Here is a 10,235-nt window from a genome sequence, read left to right on the forward strand (position 1 = left end):
GTGATTATCTACAGTACATTGTTGGTTACTGTGAATATCTACAATACATTGTTGGTTACTGTGAATATCTACAGTACATTGTTGGTTACTGTGAATATCTACAGTACATTGTTGGTTACTGTGAATATCTACAATACATTGTTGGTTACTGTGAATATCTACAGTACATTGTTGGTTACTGTGATCTTCTACAGTACATTGTTGGTTACTGTGATTTTATACAGTACATTGTTGGTTACTGTGATTTTATACAGTTGGGACGTTACTACTGCTATTTCTACAGTAACTCCAGAGTTGCTGTAATTTTTCGTTGGAAACACGGTATTATACTCTAAAATGGTATACAGTCATTTACTGTGCACAAACACTGTGAATAACTGTGGATCTCACAGCCATTTTTTACAGTGTGCTTTTAGCTACAAAAACCAAGTAAGTGTGTTGCTGAACTTAGCAGAGAAATGGAGAAAGGTGAAATGATTTGAATCAAATTGTTACAGCTCAAATGCATTGCAATGACTTCCATGTTAAAAAAAGACTTTAAAAAGCTGAATATTTTAAAAAGTATAACATATTTTGAAAAAGTTGAACGTTTCCCATCATGTGCTGAAAAGGCTGAATAGTTTGATATTTGAATGTTGAATTGAAGATATTAAATGTAAGTAGTAAGGAATGTTTACAAGCACCTGTGTGTGTAAGCCCAGAGATCAAAGGTTACCATGGTGACAACGTTATCAACCAACTGCAGCACTGAGTGCCATTAAGAATGCATTGAGGATCATATCTGACAATTTTGCCACCTGTTCAAAAACTATGGCTCCTATCAAACAATTAACAGACCGTGAGCATCAGGGAACCCCAATGAACTGATATATGTTTTTTTTGGGGGTTTTGTGTGGGAAATGTGAAGATGAGAGCAATTTGTCTAAAGTGTACTTCTCTCTGTTCTGAAGAAAGATCCGGATTTTTTTTTACATAGGAGTCTAATGGGAGCTAGGTGGTCTCTTCATGCCCTCAAGAGGCATTTTGTTTAATATTGTTTCTTAATTTTTTTTTTTTTTCCAACCTAGGAGAGGTTTTCCTACGTTTTTCATGAACAATTATGTCTGAGGAGTGTAGGGTTTGGGAATTATGGCAGGTTTAAAAGAAAATTGGAAACCATTCAACTATTAAATTATTCAGCTATTTCAGGACATTGAGGCTATACATGTTGTTTATACCTTTTTTAAAAGCTTTTCTTTTATATATTAAGCTTCTTCACTATTTTTCCTACTCTTCCAGTTTAACATTTCACTTTCAAGTTTTCAACAAAGTCATTGCAATGCATTTGAGCTGTAACAATTTGATTAAAATCATTTCACTTTTCTGCATTTCTCCGCTAAGTTCAGCAACACACTTACTTGGTTTTTGTAGCTAAGAGCAGCTACCATTCAGCTAATAACATATTCAGCTTTTTCTGCATTTTCAGCTAAATTCAGCCACAAATGTTCACAGTTTACAGCATTCACACGCATTTTCTGCAGGAAATGCATTTTCTAGTTCTTCCCTATATTTCAGCCAATACTTTGGCTTTCCATAACTTCAGCCTACTTTCAGCTACAGAAACCATTCAAATATTAAACTATTCAGCCTTTTCAGCAATCGATGGGAAACTTTCAACTTTTTCAAAATATTTCATACTTTTTGAAATATTCAGCTTTTTAAACTCTTTTTTTAACATGGAAGTCAATGGGAGGAACCTTCAAATCCTCTTTTACCTAGACTTTACGCCAAATGCTTCTCCTTCCACATACTTTCAGCTAGAGACTTAATTCCAACTTTAAAATAATCACAAGACCTTCAGCTATTCCATTCTTATTCAAATCTTTTATATCTTTTACACTTTTTGAGATATTTAACTTAGTTTGGAGCTTGGTAGAGAGGCCTTTTTCAGATTTTAACATTAGTGTGTTAAAATCACACACTAATGCCGCGTTTCCACTACACAGCCTCGCTCGGCCCCGCTCGGCCTCCTTTGGCCGCGCCCGGCCTCGTTAGGACCAGCTCACTTTGTGGCGCGTTTCCATTACAGTTTAGGAACCGGGTCAGTATCTATAGTAACAGTGTAGGCGGAGCGACGCTGCTTAAAACTGCCGTGACGTCATCTTCAATGCGACACAACAATGGAGATGTGAAAGCGATCGTTTGCTTGTTTTTTGCTGTGTGGTTTATTATCACAAGAAATAGACAAGAGTTGTTTCGAAAGAGGCGACGTATAGCAAGACGAGGTATAGAAGAAGCTGACGCGAGAGTTCGGGCAGTCCTCCTACGCCGCAGAGACTACAGGACGACTCGAATCACTACTAACTACAATGCTACTTGGTAAGCTAACGTTCGCTAACTAGCAATGTGTTTAGGCTCACTCTCCCTATACGACCAAAGTATTTCAAGTATTTAATTAATTGTAGCTACCACTTTTACGTATTAAAATATGTATGCTTTTGTTTGTGTATTTCAGAAGTTACCGACCGAGCTACCGAGTGGTGGAATGTGATTGTTCCATCTTTCACACACTCAGTGGGTGGAGAACTTCAGGATGCCTGAGGAAAACCTACGTGTAATACCTAAATATTCATTGTATTGTATTGAACATAAATACATCTTTTCTTTTTCACATACATGTGTTTGTCAAATTATTTAAACCAAAAAAATGTTATCAGAATTGACTATTTAGTAAATATTTGAATTTCAAGCACAAGTACTGCCCCCATAATAATAATCTAATAAATTAAGCAAATATCAAAGCAAACTATAAACATAAATACAAAAGTGTAAAACACAACAGAACTATATTCATAAATGCAAGTGTAAAAAATTGTTAACATGGATGGAGGCTAAAGTATCCACAGCATAAAATAATATGATTATGATGGTTTGTCTGAAAGACACAGCCTCAAGGTTCAAGGTTTTTTATTTTGTCATACGAACATAGCTAGTGTAGTTATGACAATGAACATCTTAGGTCACAGGCTCCTCCAACAGTGCAACACAATAACCCAGATCAACAGAAATATAGTGCAAGTAAATATTAAGCGCTGTGCACCGCTCTCTTTGTATAGGTGTTTTCTTTTGTTCTCTTCTCTTTGAAATATATAAGCAATGTGTTTGAGTCTAGCACAACGAGGGTATTACAATTGAGTAATTTTTCTACATGTATTTATCATGTATTCTTAATACCGTTATGTAATGTTATGTTTTAGAGGAGGACCTCAAGCTAGCAAACTCAATTTCAAACAGTATGCAGAGTTGTCCTGCTAAAGAGTTAAAATGTATTATTTAACCAAGTATTTATTCTCTTATTTGCTTTAATTGCAACAGATGATAAAGGTTTCACTGTGATAAGTATTCTCTTAAATCCATAAACCCCTGTACAGTGCTTTGTGGACGATGGTGTTTATGATATTTCTGACTGCAGAGGGACGCCTAGATGATGCCATCTTTCTGTGCGATCGCTGGTGGGTGCAATTATTTATCAACAAGCAATAAGATAAGACATGGCATTGATTCTGCTGGGCCAGTTGCCGTTCCTGCAGGGCCAGATCCTCTCCTCCTCGGTTTGTGCTGTTGATGCAGAGGACGTTGTGTCCTCCTCGCTGTTCCTCCTCGCTAGTCCCAATGTAATCATCTAGAACAGAAACATGACTTGTAAATTCCACAAACTACTGCAGCACAATACTATAAATAGCAACAACAACTATAGAAAAGACAAACTGAACGTAAACAATGGCACATATGGTGTTAGCAAACAATAGCTCTCGCTAATGCTATCTGCCTAGCTAGCCTTCGGGGCTCCATCGGGGTTGTCGAACATAAATGTAAGGATAAAATAGACTTATTTGTTAGAAGTGAGCTTTAAAACAGATAGGGACACAAAGCAGGGACACAAAGCAGGGACACAAAGCTTTCAAGCAAATAACACAGCGTTAGCAAAAACGTACCATGCAGACTCCAGTAACGCCGTTGGAGAGTCCAGTGTCTGTGTAGAGACCTCCTGAAAGACTTTGATATTGCGAGTTGTCCCGTCGAGCACCCGCTGGACCTTATCATCTGCAATATAATGGACGTCGTCACTTCCTCGACCGACCATGGTGTGCTTTTCTTTGCCATTGTTGTAGCTCCTCCGTTAACAAAAATGCTGTTTGTAAAAATGGATTATCTCGCGCGCAGATTGTGACGATTCTCTCCGACCAATCAGCAGCCGAGAGCGTTGACGTCACAAACACAGCCCGGTTGCCTCTGGCCCTGGCCCCACGATTTTATGAGGCCAGAAAAACTGAGAATTAGGACCAGCCGGCCGGTACTAGGCCAAGTGGAAACGCAACCACAAACGGGCCGCTGACGTCACAGCCCTCTTAAACCGGGCTGCGCGCTGTAGTGGAAACGCGGCATAATGCAGCTCGTTAAGTCTAGAGTGCTTTGATCTCAAAACAGAGTGGAGGAGTGCTTGAAATTCTCCCAAAACAATGTTTTAAACCTGCCATAATTCCCAAACCCTACACTCCTAAGACATAATTTTCATGAAAAACGTAGGAAAACCTCTCCTAGGTTGGGAAATAAAAAAGAATTAAGAAAAAATATTAAACAAAATGCCTCTTGAGGGCATGAAGAGACAAAAAGTCCACCTAGCTCCCAATTGATTCCCATGTTACATTTTTCCGGAACTTTCTTCAGAACAGAGAGAAGTACACTTTCGACAAACTGCTCCCATCTTCACATTTACCACACAAAACCCCAAAAAACAACATATATCAGTTCATTGGGGTTCCCTGATGCTCACTTTCTGGTCATTTTTTTATAGGAGCCATAGTTTTTGAACAGGTTTACTTGTTTAATAAAGAAAAACAAATGGACGGTAGATACACGGATTGTAAGGGATATTAATCCGTGTATCTACCGTCCAATTGTTTTTCTTTATTAAACACGTAAACGGAAGAGCGTCTGAGAGGCCTTTTTGCTTTCTGCTTTTTACCTTTCTAAATGGTCTAATGGTCATTGGAGCAAAGGGCGGGGCGAAACTCACGGAAGTGATTTCAAAACAAAAGCACTCGTTTGCTAAAATCACACTTTGAATCACTACAGTATCCTGCTGAAGGAACGGTGATTATTATAAACAAGGGGAATTTAGCGATCACAACGAAAACGGCCAAGACACATATTGAGAAAATGGATGTTATTAAGGGCTGTAAATATAATAAGCCTATGTCTAAAATGTATAACATTGTTAGGAGATTTAAACTATACAGCAATTCTGCACTGCGGTCAACTCAGCCGCCTCTCGAGTTTGTTTTTTCAAATCAGCTGCTCTTCATTATTCCTGCTATATTTGACGAGTGATACAAATATTTTTTACCACAAGTTCTTCAGGAAACTGACACTCTTGGACTCTGTACTAGTTTGACTTCTACCAGAAATAAAATGAAGTACTTTTACTGTGTACTTTGTGAGTAATCCTCTGTCAAAGTCACCTCCATAATGCATGTTTTTCTGCTATCTTTGATGAATGATAAAAATATAATTTTACCATTAGTTCTTAATGAAATTGATACTGTTTGACTTTGTATTAGTTAGCCTACTACTAACAATACATTGAAGTACTTTTACTGTGTTTTTTTTTAGAAATACTCTGTCAAAGTCCCCTGCTGAGAACAAAATCACCCCTCTAGAGTCTGAGTGCCAAGGACCTCATATTATGTCATTAATGTTACATCACCCATTATAACAATTTGCTTTCCTTTTTTCTCTTCTCTTAACTGAATAGCCCTGTCTTGAAGTATAATACAATGTAAAGTCCTTTTCCTGCACCATTTTCAGGCTTCAAAACAGGCATTTTTACTGTATGTGTTTGGAGAAATGACACAATAAATGGCCAAGAATTGTACTTTATAAACTCTGAATCTTGTGGTGCTTGAAGAAATACACACTGGCTAAGCCGGCCAGGTTATATGCCTTTTTTGGAGCGCTTTTTTGCAATATTTATTCAAATGTTACTAGTTATTTAAACAAACACCACTATCTGAGGATTATACAAGCAACCATAAAACACCCTTTACTAGAGAGCCATTGAAGCCCATGAAGAATTTATCCTTCCACAAATATTTTCAACTGCTGTATTAATAAAGTTGCCACGTGTTTTCAAATTTAAGTTAAGGCACTATCTGTACAGAACATTTAAAATATTCTTCATTTGCAGTATTTAAAAAAAAAAAGTGTTCAGAAAGACTGCATATGCTATATATATATATATATATATATATATATATATATATATATATATATATATATATATATATATATATATATATATATAATATCAATATTATATATATATATATATATATATAATATCAATATTTTTATTAACTAACCAAAGTCAATTTAAATAGCGGGCAAACATGGGTTAATTGCCATGGATGTGGTGTTTGATATAGTTTACGTTCAATTTCAACTATTTTAGGCAGAAAAACGTATATTGACTAAACCTTTTTTAATAATCTACTGTAATTTAGAAAGGTTTTTGTGAGAAATCATTTCAAAAGTAAACTTTTTTTTCATTTTATATTTAAATTTGAAATGTTTGCACACAACATTATTAATTTATACATTTTTATCAATTTTTTAAAATTATGAATCCATTTATTTTATTGTATTTCCTTGAGGCTGGGGAATATATATCAGCATGTAGTTCAACATACAAATGTTCTAATGCAAGTAAGTATAAGTATAACATGAAAAAGGAAATAAAATACATTTCATAGGAGGATGTGGATTTATTTTCTCTCCCCTTGTAATTACACAATCAAACAATCTATAATTTAGCTCTGGCCTTCACTCACAAAAAAACATTTTGTTGAATTGGAGACATTTTTCGAACCTCTATTGACTGACATGCAATGACTGGGACTGATGGAAGAATCTGCGAGGAATGAACTAGGAGCAGAGAAATAATCATATTTTAAAAGACAGCAGCTTCATAATAGGCCAACAAGAGTGACAAGGTGTGTCAGTGTGCTGAAGGATAGACCAGCTATCCAGGCCAGTCTCTAAAGACTTTCCAAGGTGTAAAAATGCTGCTGCCGGAGTACTGACTGGAAGTATTGCTGATAATATGTCTACCATATCCTCTTAAAATACTCTGTCCAACAATATCAGTCTCATGAAGAAAGGTTTTTTAACGCTTATTTAAAATAGCAGAGAAACATGCATTCTTGTTCTCAGGAGGGGACATTGACAGAGGAGTACTGGAAAAGTACTTCATAGTACTTGTGGGGGTTTCACTAGTACTGAGTCCAACAGGATCAATCTCACGAAGAACTAATGGCAACAAAAAATAATCGCTCATCAAATTTAGCAGAAGTGGCTTGATTTTGTTCTCAGCAGGGGACTTTGACAGAGTATTTCTCAAAAGATACACAGTAAAAGTACTTCAATGTATTGTTAGTAGTAGGCTAACTAATACAAAGTCAAACAGTATCAATTTCATTAAGAACTAATGGTCAAATTAGGTAACACTTTATTTTGATAGTCCATAGTTAACACTCTATAAGTCATCAGTTGACATTCAACAACACTGTTTCAACAGACAAGTAACATGCATTCAACTAACTGCCAGTAGAATATAAGGTACATCTCAAGTGTTGATTTATAGATTGTACAAAAAGTGTCTGTTGACTGTCAACATGTGTTTTGCAACAGGTTATTAACCGATATTCAACCTTACTATCTGTAGATTGTGTCAACATCTTCAAAATTGACAATAAACTACTCAAAATCAATCTGTCAGTTAAAAGTCAACAGGGTCATGTCGACTATCTGTTGATAATCTGTTGAGAGTCAAGATGTCAACTAAAGATTACATTACTAAGTCATTAACCATTAGTTGATGATCAACAGATAAGCAACTTTAGAGTTTAGTTGACTATCTGTTGATTGTCAACTAATCTAGAGTTGACTATCAGTATACTTTTAGTAGGCATTCTCCACTAAGCGTGTGTGGGCATGTGTTAGGACTATCCAATTCAAGTGAAAAACAGTTGAGAACAGTAGAAGTAGTAGTAGTCACTTAGTAGTCCTTTAGTAGGATTGAATGTGGTTCACAACTGTTCAGTGTTTTTACATGTAGTATATTATTAAAATAAAAAAGCTTTCTTTCTCTGATATGCTGCATATAGTGTTTGTTCTACTGTGCTTTATAGCCTGGCATTGACTTCAGTTATCCAGTGTTCGTGATCAGTTGTGCAAAAGATTTCGCTTTATTCCCATGTCTGTTGCATATAATTTGTTACGACTGAATAAACGGGTTTGAACTCAAATGCACGACTCACACAGGTTTTAACAAAAAAGGTTTATTCAAACCAAAGCTCTACTACAGTGGTCAAAAACTAAATTACTCTTAACGAGGAAAAACAGTTTCAAAACAAAGTCACTCTTAATGAGGAAAAACACTAGGAGCATGAATAACTAAATACTCAGACAACAAGACGTGGTTCAAAGCTCTGCTTGGGATTATTCCTGGCATGATACACTGGTAGTTTGTCACAAGAAACGAAACAAACTGGCACAGGACAAAGGGAGACGAGGACAATAAATACACCAGGTAATGGGGAACAGGTGGAAACAATCAGGGGCGGGGTCGACAATCACAGGTGTGGGAGACACACAAGGAAGGGAGGTCAGAGTATCTGAAACGAGAGGGAAGGTTACTATTCAAAAATAAAGGGGAAAATCACTAGACAAAGACAAAAACACTAAACTAAACTAACATAATTTGCGAGAGATTACATAATTAGTGGATGAATGTATGTGTTCTGTTGATAGGTTATAGACTTTCTACTGTTCTCAACTGTTTTTCACTTGAATTGGATAGTCCTAACACATGCCTACACACGCTTAGTGGAGAACCTACTAAAAGTATACTGATAGTCAACTCTAGATTAGTTGACAATCAACAGATAGTCAACTAAACTCTAAAGTTGCTTATCTGTTGATCATCAACTAATGCTTAATGTAATAGTCAACTGAACTTTAGTTGCTTATCTGTTGATCGTCAACTAATGCTTAATGTAATAGTCAACTGAACTTTAGTTGCTTATCTGTTGATCGTCAACTAATGCTTAGTTACTTGTCGGTTTGAACGGTGCTGTTGAATGTCAACTGATACATGTCAACTGATGCACTGTTGACATGCTACTAAATGTCAACTGATGACTTATACTGTAGTGTTAACTATGGACTATCAAAATAAAGTGTTACCTAAAATTATATTTTTATCATTCATCAAAGATAGCAGAAAAACATGCATTATGGAGGGGACTTTGACAGAGGATTACTCACAAAGTACACAGTAAAAGTACTTCATTTTATTTCTGGTAGAAGTCAAACTTACCGAGTCCAACAGTGTCAGTTTCCTTAAAAACTTATGGTAAATATTTGTATCACTCGTCAAATATAGCAGGAATAATGAAGAGCAGCTGATTTGAAAAAACAAACTCGAGAGACGGCTGAGTTGACCGCAGTGCAGAATTGCTGTATAGTTTAAATCTCCTAACAATGTTGTCCATTTTAGACATAGGCTTATTATATTTACAGCCCTTAATAACATCCATTTTCTGGGCTCAATATGTGTCTTGGCCGTTTTCGTTGTGATCGCTAAATTCCCCTTGTTTATAATAATCACCGTTCCTTCAGCAGGATACTATTGGAGTAAAGTGTGATTTTAGCAAACGAGTGCTTTTGTTTTGAAATCACTTCGGTGAGTTTCGCCCCGCCCCTCGCTCCAATGACCATTAGACCATTTAGAAAGGTAAAAAGCAAAAAACAAAAACGCCTCTCAGACGCTCTTCCGTTTACTTGTTTAATAAAGAAAAACAAATGGACGGTAGATACACGGATTGATATTATAATAACTTAACCAAACCAAACTGTAGTGCATGCAATGCATTTATTAAAGATAACATTAGAGGGCAATCCAAAACAATTATGAAAAAGAATACCATTACTGTATTGTAACCCTGTTACCCTGTGTTGTCTCAACAATGAAGGGAATCGCTCTGCCTCTATAGACATTATTTTTATTTGTTACTCTGAATACAGAACACAGTGTTATAGAAAGACAGCACAGTAAGGATTATTGCACTGAGGAAAAAAAAGAAAGAGTGAAAGTGAACTTTAAACTCTCCTTGTCAGCTGACTGCAGATACAAC

The sequence above is a fragment of the Trematomus bernacchii genome, unplaced genomic scaffold (genome assembly GCF_902827165.1).
Source record: "Trematomus bernacchii unplaced genomic scaffold, fTreBer1.1, whole genome shotgun sequence".
In the NCBI taxonomy this organism is placed as follows: domain Eukaryota; kingdom Metazoa; phylum Chordata; class Actinopteri; order Perciformes; family Nototheniidae; genus Trematomus; species Trematomus bernacchii.